Here is a 21,151-nt window from a genome sequence, read left to right as displayed (position 1 = left end):
TCTCAGCTGCACATGGGTCATTCTCCAAAATAGACCACATACTCACACATAGAACATGTTTAAGGAAGTGCAAAGGAATTGAAGTTATCCACTGTATATTATCAGACCATAGTGCGATGAAATTGGAGATCCATAGCAAAAGAAACTCAAAAAATTTCATAAGCATGTGGAAATTGAACAACACACTTCTGAATAACCAATGGGTCACAGAGGAAATTAAAAAAGAAATCAAACAGTTCCTTCAATTAAATGACAATGACAATACAACATATCGGAATCTATGGGACACAATGAAAGCAGTCTTACGAGGGAAATTCATAGCAGTGAATACGCATATTAGGAAAACAGAACAAGCCCAATTAAACAACCTGATGCTGAACCTCAAGCTTCTAGAAAAAGAAGAGCAAGACAACCCCAAAGCTCATACAAGGGAAGAAATTATAAAGATCAGAGCAGAAATCAATGCAATGGAGACTAAGAGAACGATACAAAAACTCAATGAAGCCAAGAGTTCGTTCTTTGAAAGAATCAACAAAATTGACAAACCTTTAGCCAACCTTGTCAGAAAAAGGAAAGAAAAGGTCCAAATCCATGCAATTAGGAATGAAAAGGGTGAAATGACAACAGACCCAGCAGAAATCCAGATGATCATCAATACCTACTTCCAGAACCTATACGCCAATAAGATGGACAACACAGAAGAAATGGACAGATTCCTAGATACATATGAATTACCAAAGTTGAATGAAGAAGACCTGAAAATTCTAAACAACCCAATATCAACCAATGAAATTGAAAACATAATTAAAAACTTATCACCTAAGAAAAGCCTGGGCCCTGATGGCTTCACTGCTGAATTCTACAAGACATTTAGAGAGGAACTGCTGCCGCTACTGTTTAAACTCTTCAATGAGATTGAAAGGGAAGCAATACTCCCAAATTCATTCCTGGAAGTAAGCATCACCTTGATCCCCAAAGCAGAGAAACACCCAACTGAAAAAGAGAACTATAGGCCAATCTCACTAATGAACATAGATGCAAAAATCCTTAATAAGATCATGGCAAACAGAATGCAGAAGATCATCAAGAAGATCATATACCCGGATCAAGTGGGATTCATCCCAGGGATGCAGGGATGGTTCAATATACGAAAATCAATTAATGTAATACACTATATCAATAGAGCCAAGGACAAAAACCATATGATTATCTCCATAGACGCAGAAAAAGCATTTGACAAAATCCAACATGCATTTATGATAAAAACCCTACAAAAAATTGGAATAGATGGTCTCTACCTCAAACTGATAGAAGCCATCTATGAAAAACCAACAGCCAATATCATACTAAATGGTCAAAAACTGAAATCCTTCACATTCAAATCAGGAACAAGACAAGGATGTCCACTATCACCACTCTTGTTCAATATAGTTCTGGAAACATTAGCCTTGGCAATTAGAAAAGAGAAAGAAATAAAAGGAATAAAGATAGGTAATGAAGAAGTCAAATTGTCATTATTTGCAGATGACATGATACTCTATATAGAAGATCCCAAGAACTCCACCAAAAGTCTTCTAGACTTAATAACCAAATTCAATCAAGTAGCCGGTTACGAGGTCAACACACAAAAATCAATAGCTTTCCTCTACACCAATGACAGACTCACTGAGAGAGAAATAGGGCAAAGAATTCCTTTCACAATAGCATCCAAAAAACTGAAACACCTAGGAATCATCCTAATGAAAGAAATCAAAGACCTCTTCGCTGAAAACTATGGCACTCTGAAAAGAGAGACTGAAGATGATATCAGAAAATGGACAGACATCCCCTGCTCCTGGGTAGGAAGGATTAATATAGTGAAAATGGCCATACTTCCAAAACTGCTATATAGATTTAATGCAATTCCAATTGAGATCCCAGCAGCATACTTCATAGACCTTGAGAAAACAATCCAAAAATTCATTTGGAACAAGAAGAGACCCAGAATAGCAAAAGTAATTCTAGGTAACAGAGACATGGCAGGGGGTATCACAATCCCCAACCTGCAACTCTACTACAAAGCTACTGTGATGAAAACAGCATGGTACTGGCAAAGAAACAGGCTTGAGGACCAGTGGAACAGATTAGAAGATGCAGAAACAACACCAGACACACTCAGCCATCTCATCTTCGATAAAGAAGCCAAACACCCTCACTGGAGGAAAGATAGACTCTTTAAGAAATGGTGCTGGAAAAATTGGGCTTCAACTTGCCAAAGATTAAAACTAGACCTGTATCTCTCACCATGCACTAAACTAAAATCAAAATGGATTAAAGATCTAAATATTAAAATAGAAACTCTGAACCAGTTGGAACAGAGGTTAGGTAGAACCCTTGAAGACATCGGTGTAGGAAAAGATTTTATGAACAAAACCTCAGTTGCCTGTGAACTAGCACAAACAATCAACAAATGGGATCTCTTCTTATTATAAAGCTTCTGCACAGCAAGAGAAACCACCAGCAGTGTGAAGAGACAATCCACAATGTGGGAAAAAATCTTCACCTGCTCTTCCTCAGACAAAGGTCTACTATCTCGAATCTATAAAGAACTTAAAAAGATCAGACCTCCCAAATTTAAAGACCCAATCCAAAAATGGGCATCTGAAATGAACAGACATTTCTCAGACAAAGAAGTAGAAATAGCAAATAAATACATGAAAAAATGTTCAACGTCACTGGTCATTCCAGAGATGCAAATGAAAACAAAGCTGAGATTCCACTTCACTCCAGAAAGAATGGCTGCTATCATGAAATCAACCAATAACAAATGCTGGCGGGGCTGTGGGGAAAGAGGAACCCTGCTCCACTGCTGGTGGGAGTGTAGACTGGTGCAACCACTGTGGAAATCAGTATGGAGATATCTCAAAGAACTAGGACTGGAAGTCCCATTTGACCCTGCTATTCCACTGCTGGGGATCTTCCCCAAAGAATTAAAAGAATCATACCACAGTGATATATGTGTGCCCATGTTCATAGCAGCGCAGATGGTAATAGCTAAAACTTGGAAACAGCCCAAATGCCCATCAACTGGAGACTGGATAAAGAAAATGTGGTTTTTTTATAAAATGGAGTACTACTCAGCCATAAAAATGATGAAATTAGAGACATTTATAGCTAAGTGGATGCACATTAAGGGAATATTCTTAAGTGAAATAAATAGGACACACATGTGTAAATACCGAATAGTTTCTCTGGTGTGAGAAACTGAAAGTGTAAATAAGGACTAAATGTATAATAGGTAATGTGAAATAGGAAGAAAAGGGGCAAAGGGGAAAGAAGTGGGAGGGATAGGGGAAAGGATAGAAGGGAATGGGATTAATATGAGAAAATGGAAAAATAAGAACAAAATCTTTGTAAATAGGGAGGAATGGAGGGATTGAAGGGAGGGCTGGGCAACAGTGAAAAATAAGAACCAAGAGAGATTATGTAAAGGTGCAAATTTCCAATGATGAATGTCATTATATTGTATACCTAAAATGTACCAATGATTAGAATGAATAATCGATAATGTAAAATAGGAAGAAAAGGTCCAAAGGGGTAGGGGTAGTGGGAGGGGCAGGGGAAAGGAAAGAAGGGAAAGGAAAAATGATGAGAAATGGAAAAAATGGAACTAAAGTCTTTGTAAATAGGGAAGGGTGGAGGGCGTGAAGGGAGGGCTAGGAATGGGGAAAAAAATAAGAACAAGATGCATTACCTAAAAGTACAATTCCCAATGAGAAATGTAATTATGTTGTATACCTACAATGTACCAATAAAAGAATTTAATACAAAAAAAGTATACCAATAAAATTAATTTTAAAAAAGAACTATTATTCTCCACAACTGTGAGATAATAAATTCCTTTTGTTTAAGCCCTCCAATTTGTGATACATCAGTATGGCTGCCCTAGCAAAGTAGTATATGGTTTGCCAAATGCTAAATTCTTGCAGTGCTATTGTAAAGATTAAAAATCACATGGTAAGTGCTCAAAGAGGACAGGGAGTATTTTTATCATATAGAACATAATATCCGAAGTCTTTCCTTTCCTCATTTCCTTGAATCTTGCTTCTTTCCCCATGCAGTCAGCCCAGTAGTTATACTGTCCTCACAACAATAAAAAAAACATGCACAGCAGGAAGCATGGGGCAGAGGAGAGTACCAGTGATTGGGTTTGGGGTTTTAAGAGCCTGATGCTCTCTGAAATGATACCCATGAATACAGGTTTAGAAGAGATTCTGCTATGTGTGAACTAAGTTAGGAGCAGATATAAACCCCTCTATGTGGAAAACTGATGGTAATTAAGACACACAAAAAAATTAGTGGGATCTAGGAGCAACAGTTCTCATTGCCCTTCCCTCTTCACACTGTACTTCCCCAATTCCCTAACGGGATAAAATCATAAGACATTAGCAGATTCAATCAAGGCACCTTCAATAGGAGATATGAAATTTCAAAAATAAAAGACCAGATCAAAATTCAGAAATTTTTAATGGTTGGATAGTTCTAAAGCTTAGAAATTTAGAATTACTTGGGTAGTTCTAAAACTTAATAGGATGATATCAAGGATCAAAGGAGTGCAGGAGGCCGGGATGTTGCTCAGTGGCACCACATCTGCCTGGCAACCACAAAGTCCTGAGTTCGATCCCCAGTACCAAAAAAAAGAGTGCAGGCTACAAAGCTTTTTGAAGTTCTTGGATAGAGCTTTTTGCCCTATGCCAAGTTCTTCCTCCTGCCAAGCAAGAGGGATGGAAGGGGCTGTGTTTTCCATATCTAGAAAAGCTGTGGAGGAACAATTTAGAAGGAATAAATGTATACCCTAGAGTTTTGGAGACCCAATGGACTGAAGGCTGACTTCCACCCTGAAAATCTAGAGAAAAACAGGGTTAAATAATAAGCAGCTCCAGAATCTGAAATGTGCCTGGACCCCTTCCTATCCATGCAGGCTGATAGGATCAATGTTTTCATGGAGCCCATAGGGGCCTTGTGCAAGGGAGCCCAACTGAAATCCAAGAAGACCCTTTAGAAGCATCTAAGAGACAACAAATAAAGTGCAGACAGTGAGCTATCTGAAAAAGCACCTCATAATCTCTTCCAAACAGAATTTCAGTTCGGCTATAAAGAATAAAAACATTACATTTCTTATACACATCAAGAGACGTACCTGCCACATGTGGGGAGGTTTGTCCAAGATGTCTAAGAATCCTCTTGCAGTGTGTCTTTGTACCAAAAACCAATTAAAAAGCCTAGAAAAGAATTAGCACCAAGTCATGTTGAGGCAGATCATGGTGTGAAATGATGATGTTAAACCTTTGAGGTCTTAGTTATTTAGGAAAAATACCAATGGATTGCAATAAACTGACCATGACAGAATAATATATTGACTATTTCAAAACCCCACCTGGACAAAAACAGAGCTATCAGCAGAAAGAAAATGCACTGAATTAGACTAATTAATTTTTTTAAATAAAATGCTCCAAATCTGAGAAGAGAAGATAGAGAGGAATTTTAAAATTTCAAGATACAAATATAAAATATCAAATCTTTTTTAATGGGAGAAGAAAAAAACTGAGGTAACAGAGTAAGGACATGAATGAGATTAAAAAAAATAAGAGGAGTGCTCAAATATAATTGTGTTTGTCTATTTTTCTTTCAATTTGGTCAGGTTTTGCTTCTTATATTTTATACCTCATATATTTTATACATATACATTTATGATTACCACATCATTTTAGTGATGTAACTCTTTAATAAAATAATATCCTGCATCACTGGTAATTTTATTTACTTTGAGGACTATTATTTCCGATACTAACAAAGCAGGTCCAGGGTTTTTTTAAATTAGTCTTTCTCTATTCTTTTCAACTTGGGGACATTATTATAATGAATAAAATTCCTTATAGGCAACATATACATTTGAGTCTTGTTATGTAATAGACTCTGACAATGACTTTTAATTGATGTATTTAGATCATTTATATTTAATGGATTTATTGATATGTTAGGGTTTATGTTTTCAATTTTATTTTTTCTTTTCTGAGCTTTCCCGTTATATTTTTCATTTCTCTGTTTACTTTTTCCAATCCTTTTTAGCACTCAATTTTCACATATCTGTAGTGTTTTTGAGCGTCACTTTGTATAGCATTTTTAGTGGTCACTGAACGTATATAACATTACATGTGTATAAATTATAATAAAAATTGAATAAAAAAAATAATAATAAAAGTTGAATAGAAATCTGAAAAGTGTTTGAAGCCCCCAGATTTTTCCATTGATTTTATTTATCATTGCCTGAACCATCAACAGTTCACAGTTCATGAAAATTGTAAGTGGGCTTAACAATTACCTCAATTAGTGTTCATCTTTCATAAAAAGTATGTTTCAGGGAAATGAAGTTACCACTCATAAGGTTGTAGGTGAGTCAAATGAAAGAGCTAATCTAGAACCAAGGTCAGATAACAATGAACCACATCTTGAAAGAGAAAAATATTAACTTTCTATTCAAAGTGTGTCAACAGTCTGCTTGGAATTTAGTTATGCTTCATTTCCTTAAGGAAGGCAAAATAAGAACATAGCAGATGGAATATCATCATTCATCTACATTGGAATTTAACCAGGACACTGGGGTTTAAACTTGCTCACTTGCCAAAAGTAGCAATAGATAACAAATAAATGGCCCAAGCATCGATATTGCAAACACTAGCCCACAAATGGTTCCAAACATGAAATTGTAAGTTAGCATGTCCATTTCCACTGTGTATCAGTGAATTTTTTCTCACCTATCCAAACCACGCAGAGTTGAAAATTTGATGGACACATGCATTTATTCCACATTATATTTTTGCTCGCTTTAGATAAAAAAACACATGAGTGTGTGCAAAAGAGACTGTCCTCAATTCCCAAAATATTTTCTATATTCCCTGATTCATTTTATGAAGGATCAAACTTCTACTGTGTAGCTGAGTGACAGACTTTCCCTTTTAGTCATGAATTCTATGATCCAAACTGGAGGAAAAAATTCTTGCTCATCTCCCACTTATATTCACAGTCAGATACTATAATTAAGTAATAGAGTTTCATTTACTTGGGCTCAAATCCATTAATTTTTTTCTTACTTTCACTCATCTCTTTTCTCTGAAACACATCCCAGTATTATTATTATCCTTGAGCACACAAATACACAGATCTGTGAATCTATAATGAGATCTTCCTATTTTTCAGAATAGATTTTGATTTGATTAAATGTCTAAATTGCTTTCACTTAGATACTGCCAAAATATGAACAAATACCTGATCCCACTGGGGGGAAAAATTAGCATTTAATAGCCAACCTCTCAGACAAGTATACGTATTGGGTTTACTCCAGGGACCCACTTGGTTCACAAGCTAACTTGGGTTCCTTGACTTGTTGCCAGCCAAGAGTTGAATGTGTTAATGCTTTGCACCAAGGACAGAGTTCAAATGCCCTTGTGTTCCAGCCCAGTGCACTGACCAGATGCTAAAGCACTATTTACTATCACCTACATAGAAAGCCACGTCTTCCTCTCACTCAAGTGGTGCCACACAAACCAAAGGGCAAGAAAAGAGAAAAAGAGCAAAGATGCTGAAGACTCCATAGAGAAATTACTTGAACTTGAAAGAAAACCCAAGCCACTATGTCCAGCTCTGGAATGAGACAGAACTACTGCACTCCTAGACTTTATTTTTAGAGAACAGAGCAACATTGTGGAATGTGTATTCGCACATCTAATGTTGTGCCTTCACCACATGCCTATGAAACTCCCTTGTCAACAGAGCTTTTACCCCTGCCCTTTCACTTTTTCAGGATTTCTACCCCAAATCCCCAGCATCCTTACAGTAGAGATCTCAGAGGCATTTCTATAGCCAATGCAAATTATAATTCTTTGTTTGCTTCCTGAAGGTGGGGTGGGAAAGGGAAAGAGTATAAAACCCCAAAGCGGTAACTAAAACTAAAACAGCTGATGAAAAGCTCCTCACATTTTTCGCTAGTTTGCTATGCAAATCTCATTGCTAATTTAGAAAAGTCTTCATGGTCTTTAACATTAAAAATGTAAGTAGATATACCCTTTTGCTGGTGTTCATGGATTAAAGGTAAATTTTGGCTTTACCAATTTAAAAAAAGAAAATTAGTAGATGAACAGACTAAACTCCTTCAATATGGACAACAAACTGCTAAAAGGAAAAAGTTTATTAATCCATTTTTTATGATTAATAGGCCACATTTCATGTAGGAAGACTTGTTCCCCTCTCTAGCCACAGTTATCATCATGGGTCAAATGACAACTAAGATAACTGACACCAAGTTTAGCGAAGAGAGCAAATAATGGGTTAAAGCTTTTTATAACACAAAGCCACTATTTCTGACTGGAAACGAAACTGCCAAGAATATACCATATTCTATACCCTAAAACAAAAATGTAATTCCAAATTCACCCCTCAGCTGATATATTAAAGACTGAACAGATAAAGACAGTAGAGGACTGTGCCACTCTCTGGGTTAAATTGCTAAATTTTATTTCATCCTAAAGTTCTTATTTCAAACTTTACACAGTAACAGTATTCTAGCCTCCTCTGTGAATAAGATGAAATTTCCTGATTTTAATATTAAGATAGTCTCAACTCATCTCTGAGTACTGTATCAAATTAGATAAGTATTTTGTTGTATGTTCACAACATACATTGTTAGATGGCGTGGAGAATAAAAAGTCATTAAAACTTCCTAATAAAGAAGGTGTGATCTAACTACTTCAAAGTCGGAAAAGTCATTAGCAGAGAAAGATTTAAAATGAGAAATGAATTCCAGAAAGTCAGAAATGGGGTGTTACAACAAAGCACAGGTTTGTATGTCAACATAAAAAAAAATTAAATAGCACCTAAAGTAAAATATAATAACATTCAAAACTACAGAAACCCCAAAATCGGCTCAGAGAAAAGAAATGGGAAAACTTGAAGATGCCATGAAAGTGGGTGGTCTCTGCTTGGTACTCAGAGAGCAGGAAGAACTTGATGAACAGGGCCTGAAGACAAGTCCAAGCAAGAGTAGGGCAAGCTCTAGATTTTTGAAAGAAGCCAGAGATAACAAGATCCACACACTTTCATCTCAGGAGCTCTCTGAACCAGGTCTTCAGCATCTATAACTCAGTTGGTCCTGGTTTAGTCTCTCTAGAGTGGGCCAAGTGTCCTCCTATTGAGACATCTTGAACTAGCCCACGAAATATACCCATGAGTCTCTATCTCACAACCAGTCACTTTCTCAGGCAATAGGAAGCAAGGTTCTCATGAACAGAAAACATCTGATCCCACAACTCCAGTGTGTTCTCCCTTCCCCTCTCATCATACACAGCTATTAAGAGTAGGGCCATTTTACTTCCTGGTCATATTAGTGGGAAGTCTACCTTATAGGTTAGGGCCAGCCTCAAGAAGGTTGTCTGAACTAGTAAATGTGACAGATGCTGTAAGTTTCTATGTTTCATCACCAAATATTGCTTTGGCATACAGACTCTAAAAGTGCAATTAACAATTTCAGCCAATTCTGATATAGGTTGTACTTGCTCTATAAAATAATGATAATCCCTTTATTTTTTCCAATAACAACTTGTAAATGTTTACAGAATATGAGTGTGTATTAATACAGTGCATATGACTTTTGAAGGAGCCACTGCAGCAGATAAGCGCTGTTAAGTAGTGATCAAGATGAAACAATATTTATCAAACTGAAATAATTGAAACATCAAGCTGAATTATCATGCTAAAACCATAAGTACTACAAGGAACTCTGCATAAAAGGTCATATAGATAGTGACTTGTAGCAAGTTTGAGCACCATTAGGCCAAAAAGTGTCAAGTATAAACTGTAAAAGAAGACTTTGCTATCATATTAAGCCAAAGAAATACTAAGATCAGAAACATTTTAAGTGTATACAATATGGTTGATAGTTAGAAGATGCATGAAATAAAATTCTCTAAAAATATTAGTAAAAATTCTGACAGACCTCACATACAATAGAGTGATTTTAAATGCTTCAGTTTTGACATGAAATTGATAGTCCAAAATTCATACTTGAGTACTGGGGCTGAAAATTTTGAGCACATAAAATAACTGTCTTAATTTTAGGCCTATAAATAATGATCACACTAGAACAAATGAACATGGCTGGTGTGCAGAATTCAGGGATTCTTAGAGAAATGATGGAGCAGGAAAGTATTAAAGATGACTACAGTTACATCAAAGTACTCAAGAACCAACTTAAGGAAGTTTCCACTAATCAAAGATGAGACAGTCTTCTTTGATCTTATTCTTTCAAAGGATAAGATCTTCAATGGATCAAAACCATTAAAATGCTTAAATTCATGAATTCACAATATTTGAGGGGTATTACTTCAAAGAATGAGAGGAAGCCAATTCATCATCTTCAAAAACAAGTAAATAAAAAGACATACCAAAGTATTTATCCTGGTTTTTCTATATGAACTCTACCAACATAGCAGACTTGGAAGCATACTTTCATAAAATTGGTACAGTTAATAAATGAAAAACAAGATGATATAAAAAGGCTATTTCGATGTTATAACTCCTGATGAATTAATGGTATCACTGATCATAAATGGTTGTTACTGTGAAAAAATAATGATAATTAACATTATGTTCCTACTCATGAAAAAATATCACACTACCTTCTAAAGTCCAGCAAACAAATTAGACCTGTCTGATCAAGTCTCTGGAGTCAGCTGCCTTTTCTCAGAAAGTACAAAGGAAAGAGGAACATGTTAAACTGCACCACAAATATCCAATCAACAGAATCCACACTGTGGGAATTTCTCTAGGTTAAATGACCCAGATTCCTCAATAGATAAACTGTAAGGAAAAGAAAGAAATGGAGGAGAATCTATAAACTAACTGAGACTTCAAAGGACATATAGAGAATTTTTTAGTGAGCAAAATTATAGTGTCTACCGTAGCATAATTGGATGATAAAACATAATGAAATGCAAGGAACTGATTACTATCAAAATTCAGAAGATTATTTCTAGAGACATAAGTAGGGCTGTGAACAGGACAGAGCACATGGAGGAGCTTCTGGAATTGTTTGCAAACTATTTCTTAACCTCGATGGTTGGATACAAGATTGTTCACCTCTCATAAGTCACCACAGTATACATTTTGGAGGGTAGTCTTTAGTATTTTCGTGTTATTGTGCCATATAAAACTAAAAATGTTACAAGAAAAAAACAGAATGGTATGTTATGTGTCAGTATGTCACTAATCTATTTGTTATTAGCAATTAGAATACTTGTGCTCATTTTGGCAGCACATATACTAAAGCAATTAGAATACTTTCCTGATTGTCACAGAAGCCAAACAAGTGATATCCTTTGCCATTATGCTTCCATATGTAGCTCTGATGAGGCTCTCATACAGTTTAAGTGGAATATTAATGACATCCTTCCTTGGCTTCCTGCTCTCCACATTGGTAGTTTTTACTACCTCTCACTTTAGGATGTAGTTAGGACGCTGTTGCAGTTAGTGGTAAAATATTTCTCTGCTCCAAAACACATTCCTGTTTTCTTCTTGTTTGCTACTCAACACAAGTAAATAAAACACAAACTTGTGTTATTGTTGCTGAACATCTATTAGTTTCAAATATTCTGTTTTGTTCAAAAAGATAATAAGACATTCATTATATTAAGAGTGCTCTCTGTTTTTTTATAGATCCTGTCAGAATGAGAAGAAGATGGACTAATTCTAATGTTTTCTACTTCTGCAAATCAACAGTTTTCCAACCAGAGAAATTGTGAGCTGTATTTAATGTCATGAATCCTCATCAACGCTGGACACAGGGCACTCTTCTGCAATGTTTGTCATTATTGCAGGATGGTCACAGCTGCAATTTAAAAGCTCACTCTAATCCCATCTGTAAAAGTTGACTGCACAGTGACCTCAGTCAAGGTAAAACCTGTTCCACAAAACCCAAGAAGAGCAAGGTCTATGGAAGTCTAAATGAATGGGTACGTGGATGACCAGAGGGAGGATGCTTAGTGTTCCTAATGAAAGCCATTCATTACACTCTTTGCTGCAGTTTCACCCACACATCATGAGTGATGTCTCATATTTCAAAAGCATTTTCAGTAAGTGGAATAAATCAATACTGAGTATGATCAACATTCATAATATTGATCAATATCTAGTTCTCCTCTACATGTCCCAACCCACTGAAATTAGAAGGGATAATTATGAGTAGTTTCAGAGATGAAATGCAAGGAGGAATGTTTGCCACTTAGGGAATAAAGCAATTAAGTACCAGTGCTACACTCTGAAGCCCTTTCTTTTCCAGCCTGGGAAATCACGGAAACAAGTATCGCATAGAGGTACCATTACATCAAGAAGTCTGGAAAACTGAGTCAGCATGGTGGAGAGCTGACCTACAGAAGCATCTGAACCCATAACAAACTTTGAGAGTAACATGTTAGGGTTGCTTATAAGAGCACAAAAATGTATTCTAACCTAAATGATGTGCTGGAATTCTGCATGTCTAATATGAGTTACCCACTCTCGAAGTGAACCAAATTAGTTGGATGACTGTAATGCACAGAATTAGAATAGCTTCAAAATTGTAATTTGTTGGAAATGTTATCTATATTTGATAAATTATGCCTCCTAAGAACAAAAAACCCACGTATCTGTTCTATATGAATAAAAGTTTATTCTAAGATTTCTTTACTAAACAGAATAGCAGAAATGCAATATGCAGTGGCCACTTTGAGCCTCGTTCTAACTCAAGAATGACAGGGAGATGTAAGGTAGAAAGCAGTTGGCCATGACATTTATAAAAGTCTCTCGAGTCAAAACTGATTCTGAAATAAACTGCTAAGGCTTATATTTTCTTGACCTTCTAATCCTCGGAACCAAAAGTACTCGGTAAATGAAATTTGTCTTTTGTGATTTCCCCAAATCTACTTGGCTCTGATTAATTCAGTATACACTTCCAAAGAATATTAAAACTATTAAAAACTTCATTGTGAGATTTCAATAAGGCTCAATCTACAGCTGTTTTTAATGCTTCCTCTATGTAGGAATATTACAGAACTTCTAAAGTGAAATTCCATATCCTTCCTTATAAAGACAGTATTTCATATAGCTAGCAGTGTGTAGAAATCATGCAACAGCCCCAGAAAATATAATCACCTTTTACCCAAAGCCTCAGCAGTCAACAATTTGAAATACCATTCCCTGCTGAACACACAGGTATTTACCTGGGTCGTGAACTAAAATGGCAATTGTCCCACATATTTCTGTTCATTTGATGAGTGCCACAGGAGCTTAAATGGACATGGTGGTGACAGCAACGTACAGACTATTGATTTGAGTATGACTGAGGACTAATGAAATCACTTTCTCAGTTGCAAACGTGTCCTAGGAGGTCTGCAAACCCAAAATGACCTGTTGGCTTTTGAGACATACAAACATCACCTGACACTACATGGCAATGACAGAGCTGCATGGGAAATGGAGATAAGGACTCCAGAATGCCTCTTTGGCAGAAAAATTCCCTCCATTTCATTTAAAAAATGACAGTGGGCAATAATTGTACCATTTAATTATTCTTTTGGGTTCTACATAGAGCTAAAAAAATATATAAAATCACCAGCCACCAATCTGCTACCTGTGGCAGCTGAAAAATACTATAGTGAAATTTCAGGAGCAAATAACAAAATGAGCATCTCCAAATTGTTTATAAAAGGATCTTCAGTCTAAGGAGAATTGGTAGCACAGCTTTAAAAATAAAGCACTGCCTCAAGGATCGGTCTTGCTTCCTTACTTTTTAAAAAGTAATACCTTCATTTGCATAGTAATAACCCAATTATTGTAAGATTAGGTGACAGGAATCTCATTACTGCTATTTCCACAAAACAGTCTATATTCTGTTCAATATCTTTTAATGTTATACACCTTAAAACATAATTCTTTCAATATACCCTCATTCATCTTTAATGTAATTTTCTTTTTGAAAAACTTTCCCCAAATTGTTAGTTTTTATGGAATATACTGGTGTTTAAACAAGTGCTTTTTCCCTTCAGGCAAGAATGAGAACAAGCAAAAGCAACCAATGGCTTGGGGGCATTTCTGCCTCTCTTCATTATCCCCCAGAATAAGCCCACCAAAAGACCAAACTCACAAATACAGCTTCAGCAAATCTGTAACAGTGACTCTTCCCAGTACTATAGTTAGTTTCCCCTCCTTCTCTTTAACTTCATGCTCCACAAAAGACACTTCCATAATGAATTTTGGTCTTAAGGCAACTTCAAAAGTGTTAGCAAATACATTCTGTTAAATTTCAAATGGTATGATCTGGCTTTTTTTCTTTATGGTTGTTGTTTTTGTTGTTCCCCTTCCCACCACCACATTGTAGTACTTAAAAAAAAAAAGCTTCTGAGATAGCTGACATACTGTGGAGACCATCTGCCTATCATAGGTTTACCTGCCATGGGCTTTTACAGTTTCGGTTACAAGATAATCAATATGATAAGGGGCTGGTTACTAGATTAACACCGGAAACAAAGGAAGGAAATAGAGGGGAGAGAGAATTGTCAACTTTAAGAGACCATAAAGCTGTATACATTATCATTTCAAAATGACACCACAATTAATGTACAGTGAAAACAGCAGTTAGATTTTGTCACACAGGAAAGTAACATCAAAGCGCTGTAGTCTGGAATCTGGAGGTAGCACTCCTTGACTGTGACCCTACTGTCTACATTTTGGGTTAGGGGGATCTCTCTATACTCTGTGAATGAGCCCTCACTACTCATGGACATACAATTAATTTGTAGAAAGAAGCCGTATGTTCCTTACCCAACAGCAACTAAGTTTTCTCAGGATATAAGCTTCATTGATCACCAACATGATTCATTGGCATTTTCCAAATGCTGTGACCCACAGAATCTCATCAGGCATTCCGCTTCTAAGAGCCACTAAAGCACAAAATCACACTGTGCAGCCAGACTGGCAGACCACACCATACTTTTCCCTTGATCTTTCCCCCATCTCTGTCACAAGGCCAGCCACTCAGTACCTTTCTGCATGTTTAACGAACCTCAGGGGCACTTACTCTGAGCTTTGTCACCTTTTACAAAAAAGGGGAAATCACTATTCTTTAAAAATGAGCTTAGTTGCTATAGACAATTTTTCCCCAAAACAGAAAATGTAAAAGAAAATTTCTGATTTAGTCAGTCTTTTACTGGAATTAAGCTCTTTATCTCTTTCAAGTTACTGGGCAGCTCCTCAGAAATGATGCATACTGACAATGACATGAGTCAGAAAGACATTTAGCACAAATCTTTCTTTTTCGATAAGAACAGATGCACAGTGTACATTTTTAGTCAAGGAAATGGGTCTCAGTTTGTGGCTTTGGTAGAACTAGAATTCAGGTCTTCAAACTCCCATCAAAATCTTTCAAATTCCTCTCCCTCATCCCTTAAAATCCAGACTTCATGAAATGAATGGCAGTTGTAGTATGCAGAGGGAGTGCAGTGATGTTTTATACTTCAGTGAAGAAGCCCACTTAAAAAGGCCAGCCAGAAACATCAAGAGAGCAATAATGGAAACCATCATCTTAACAATCTGTATCAGTATACCGGTTACATTAAATATCAGAACCCACATTAACTGCTGAAGACAGTTGAGGCGCGGTCTGAGAAATTCAGAAAATTGCTCAAGATTGCAAGAAAACAAGTTCCACAGTCAGGATTTAAAGCCAGGTCTGTCTTAAAGACAAAACATGTTATGTTGATACCATAAAAACAAAACTTTACAATGGACTGGGCTTTTGGTCCAGACTTTCCTGACACCATCTTTGCTGAGTGCGCCAGACACCTTCCACAATGGACAGAGAGAGTATAGGACAACAGCAATCCTGGGCACTTTAGGGTCAATGTTCTACAAAGTCTCATGCCACTTTTTTTTTTGTACCGGAGGGCGAACTCAGGACGTTGTGCTTGTGATGCAGGTAGTGGAACCACTGAGCTAAATCCCCAGCCCAACATGCCACTTGATCTCAGAGCTTGTTTTGGCCTTTTTCTGGGATGCCTTCTTCTCCCTGCATTGTCTTTGCCCTTCATTATTTATAGAGTAAACTCCTATTCTTGCCTAACAATCCTGGTCACTCCTTACTTCCTCTATGAAGCTAGTACCATCCGGGAAAGTTAATTTTCCCTTCTTCTGTTACTCCTGAACTTTTGAACTACATACTCAATTATTAAATGCAATTATTAGTTTATAAGCCATCTCTTTTGAAGAAAGCTTCTAGTGGAATGGGTTTAATTCTTACTGGCATCCACAGTACTTAATAGCAATGTATCTAAAACAAAGGTGTTTAATAAATGTTCAGCTATTACTGAACTAAAGATATCTACCAGCCCCCATTTATTGTAATTATCACATTTTATCTCGCATGGTGGAATTCTGCTTCTGTCTTTTCTGTGAGAGAAACCATTTTGGGGGGGGGAGCGGTTTGGTACCGGGGATCGAACTCGGGTCCTTGTGCTTGCGCAGCAGGCGGCGAAACCTCTGAGCTAAATCCCCAGCCGAGAAACCATTTTTTGAAAGAACCATCTCTTATTTTCCCACAGCATCACCAGGAAGGATGCCTCACAGAAAAGTGTTCCAGAAATGTTCGCAGATTTGAACTCCTTAAGGGGCATACTTACCTAAAATATTACAGGTTGCTATAAACCTAGTTGCAGATAATAGCAAATTTTTCTCTTCTTGGGTCACCTTCAAAACATGAGATTATAGCCCACGAGGACGTAGAATAATTGCAGTGTAGTTAAAAATTACATAGGCTGACTCTGTGGCTAAAATGCGACTTTTTGTGAGCATTAATTGAGTCCAATCTTTTATCTGTTTCTATTCAGCATATGTACTGTATATCTGCTATGCATTTGAGGACAGCTGCCATTCTATTTACAGCAATATCTAAAAATGGCAACATTAAATCCATCTTCCATCTCTTTCAGATCTTTTTCAACCACAGAATCATCTCAGATGTTCTGCTTTTAGAGCAAAATATATGAGGTGTGAATGTGTGTAACAGTAAAAGACTAACAGGCAGAAATCCACAATGGTGGAATTATCCACTGGGGGTGGATAAAACTTTCCTCCTTTTCCTATCTCAGGGAAAGCCAGGGCAAGGAAACTAGAAAACATCAGGGGGCAAATTAAAAGGCAGAAAGCTCTGCCCTTACAACCTTGCTCAGAAGTCTCAGAACCTAAATATTGATTTTTCAGGTCTTTTGTTGCTGACTGTAGAGATTTTGGATCTAAAATGAAAAATTTACAGCAGAGATGTGCCCCAATATACCTCCCAAATACTATACTGCATGCCAAGTTTATTTTTTGAGAAAGTTAAAAATAATCTTTTGGTGTCAGTGAGAGGGAGGGAAAGGCTGTGACTACCAATAATTATTTCTTGTAACTCTCCATATTATGCATCTTAACATGAATCCAATGTTTTACTGTCACCCATCACTAGACGAGGCAAAAAATCTGATTTTACAAGAACTTCTAGGACTGACCTTTCCGACTCATCTGAACAACTTGGCAAAGTTTATATTTCTCTAATAGCTCCTCTACGCAGAATTTCAAAGATACAAACTTATCTGTCTTTATCAGACGTCAAGTCTATTTTTTAAATCAATGTGCCAACTAGACATAACAGGTAAAGAAAGCAGCCCTTTCATGGCAAGGATTAACTATACTGGGGAAAAAAATTAAGAAATCATTAAAACTCTTCTAAAAAGATGTTTTGCTCATCATGTTACGGGGCTTCTAAGTAAACATGAAAGCCATCATTTTAACTGCATTTTACAACTTGGAAACAGTGCAGAGCAATAGATAATAGTAAAGGGGGCCGAAGATTAGAAGCCAGACCAACAACACTTAAATATCAGTTCTACCACTTAATAGCTGTGTGAGCTTAGGTGAGATAAGTAACCTTTCCGTGCCTTAGGCTTGTAGTTGTGAAGAATAACTTCACTACCATAAGTAGTTATTGGAACACTACAAGCCATATGGTGAGCAATTATGTAATGTTACTTATTTTTATTACTAAAAATAAGTCCCTGACACTTAGTAAGTGCTCATAACTTAATGATAAAAATTAATTGCTTTCAACATTCTTGAATGGCGATACAGTGGGGAGGATGGATAGAGTAAAAGCTTCTACAAAGGAAATTACGAAGAATGATTTATTCACTTGGTGTTGCTTTCTGATCAAGCTATTTTCTTTTGGGAGTTGGGAGAAGGATGAGGGAGGGACGGAGGGAATTTTAAAAACATTACATGAGTACAAAGCCCTCTAATTCAAAACTGTAGTCTTTATAAAAAGTTTTTTGATTGTTCAAAATATTCCATTCAATATCTAAGGTAGGTAAATACACAAATGTTATCCTGTCAGTATATTTTTAATTTTATTTGATTAAACTAAAGAACGGGATAAAGGATCTATGAACAGCATCCAATACAACAAGTTACATGTTTGCGTTCACAATCTGATAAGACAATAAAGGAGACAACTCACACCCATGTGCCATTGATTTTTTTTTAAGATTTTGTAGTTTTGGAGACAGGGTCATGCTAGGTATCCCATGCTGTGCATCCCAAACTCGATCTCCTCCTCCCTCAGCCTCCCAAGTGAGGGAAATACAGATGTGCAGCACAACACCTGGCTCTGTTATAAGCATATTTATCTGTTCCACAAGGAAGTCAACTGGAACTGAAATTACCACCTATCAAATTCTCAAATAGAAATTTGAATTTTTTAAAGAAAAACAATGTTACCTCCCAAAACCCAAATCTATTAACATAGCTTTTGCAATACATTTTACTCCAAAATCTACCTTATCATTAAACCACTTTTAGAAAGAGGTACAATTAAGTACACATCAATACCTTGGAACATGAGCTCAAAGTTGAAGAATGGAAAGTGAGGAATATACATGATGCTCTGTAACGAAAACCCAACACATAATTTTTGGAAGATGCCAAAATCATCAAATCATTCATGTTATTAATCTTTGGTGTTTGCTGACTGGTTAAGGCTTCCAGGGAGACTCTCTCCAAAGGACTATAAAACTCAAAATGTAGTTATGAGAAGTGGTAAATCCATACTTTTATTACTACTAAGATAAGAAGGTATCTTTTCAAAAGCAGCATAAAATTTAACCACCACAAAATAATACTTAAGGGGATTCTAAGTGTACATGTATGATATTAATGAGTGTATATTTAATAGATAAAATTCATTAAACTTAAGAGCATAAATAAAATGAAAATAAATGGTTGGTCTATATGGTAAAGCAAGATTTTTTAAAAGGCCACATACACATACACACACATATTTAAGATTGTTTTTCTTTGGGGAGAGTACTACAGATTGAACCTAGGGCCTTTACACTGTACATCCCCAGCCCTTTTTAACACTTTATTTTATTTTATTTTATTTATTTTTTTGGTACCAGGGATCAAACTCGGGTCCTTACGCTTGCGCAGCAGGCGGAGAAACCACTGAGCTAAATCCCCGGCCCTTTAATATTTTATTTTGAGATAGGGTCTACCTAAGTTTCCCAGGCTGGGTTCAAACTTAGCCTCCCAGAATGCTGGGATTACAGATGTGCACCACTATTCCTGGATAGTGTTGCTCTTTTGTTGAGGACAATAGTTAAGCTTCTTTACAAAAGATCTTAGTCCTAGGAGTTAAGAGATCATTTTCTAATATTACAAAATTTTCATTGTTGATATTTGAGCAACTACATTTCCAGGAATCAGTTTTCATTTGGATTATAGAGGTCAATCTGGCATATAACTTATTTTCAAGGACCATTCACGAAATAACTTGCTGTAAATGTTAGCTCTTTTGTCAGCCCCAAGCATTAAGTTATTTATATACCAAGGTACTGAGCAAGATGTTGAGCCTTCATTCTACCACTAATTTGCTTATCTCACAGTTCTGAGCCTCAGAACTGTTCATTTTCAAGATTAGAGAGTTGAACTGAATTATTTCTGAGGTATCTTTATTCTTGAAATTTTTATAATTCCATTACTGTATTCCATGTTGGAGTTTAACCCAAAGGTAGCTCTGTTTTTTGCAAAAGAGATCATGAAAACATGGTCCCCTCCCTACAGAAAGACAAATAAAAAGTGGAAGGTTGGCATAATGTTTTTTAAGAACATATATTCATCATTTGGCCACTGTAAATCAGTCAATGAACATCTGTCTCTATACCTCAAATGATAAAACTGAGACCAAAGAGATTATGTAATAAACTTTAGATCATACAAAATAAGCAGTAAAAGTAAGATTCCAACTCAGACCCTTCAGACTATAAGGCTTAACTGCTTTCTATTCCAGTAAAGTTATTGAGAACCATGATAACAGAGAGGCAAGTGCATTATATATGTGTGTGTATGTATACATGTATACATATATGTGTATATATATATTATATTCAATATATATATTGAGTAGCCCTCTGATGGAATAAAGTACCCATCACTCTCTCACCATTCTATTTTTTGGGCCAGGGATTTAGCTCAGTGGTTCTGGTGCCTGCCTGGCAAGCGCAAGGTCCCAAGTTCAATCCCCAGTACCAAAACAAACAAACAAACCATTCTATTTTTTAGCCTTTTTGAGGTATAAGAGACATAAAAAATTGCACATGCCTAAAGACATCATGATGAGCTTGGACATATTCATACACTGATGCTATCCTCATAATCAAGAATATCAATATATCCATCACTTCCAAAAGTTTGCTTGTATTCTTTTGTGGGTTTTGGATTCCGTTAAGAATACTTAATATGAAATTTATCCTCTTAGCATATTTTAAGGTACACAATACCATACCATTACCTATTGGTACTTAACTATAGGTAGATGTACACAATTTATACATCTCAGAAAACAGAAACTTTATACTCATTGGTCACATTTCTTATTCAAGTTCTATCCATTGCTTGGTACCCAAGAAAAGAATTTTATATTTGTAACAAGTTAATAAAATTCAAGTATCCCATGCAAGCTGCTAATGCCTGAATAAAGAAGCAAGAATTAAGGAAAGAA

At 36.3% G+C, this 21,151-nt stretch overlaps 1 protein-coding gene across 34 annotated transcripts in view; it reads right to left on the bottom strand.

Annotated features, from left to right (window-relative positions):
* Positions 1 to 21,151, bottom strand: part of Sox5 (SRY-box transcription factor 5) — a 973,116-nt gene that overhangs the window by 823,720 nt on the left and 128,245 nt on the right. For 24 of the 34 annotated variants that reach the window (XM_087213447.1, XM_087213468.1, XM_087213455.1 and 21 more), the window contains exon 2: positions 5,180 to 5,261. The exons of the other annotated variants lie outside the window; for them this stretch is intronic. The gene's annotated coding sequence lies outside the window, so the exon portion shown is untranslated. The remainder of the gene's footprint in view (positions 1 to 5,179; positions 5,262 to 21,151) is intronic. 34 annotated transcript variants of the gene reach the window in all.

This window comes from Heterocephalus glaber, unplaced genomic scaffold (genome assembly GCF_053883595.1).
Source record: "Heterocephalus glaber isolate CG9 unplaced genomic scaffold, H.glaber_assembly_v1.0 deba00001444, whole genome shotgun sequence".
Taxonomy (NCBI): Eukaryota; Metazoa; Chordata; class Mammalia; order Rodentia; family Bathyergidae; genus Heterocephalus; species Heterocephalus glaber.
The sequence above is the reverse complement of the archived record's forward strand: the minus strand, read 5'-3'. Positions and strand labels throughout refer to the sequence as shown.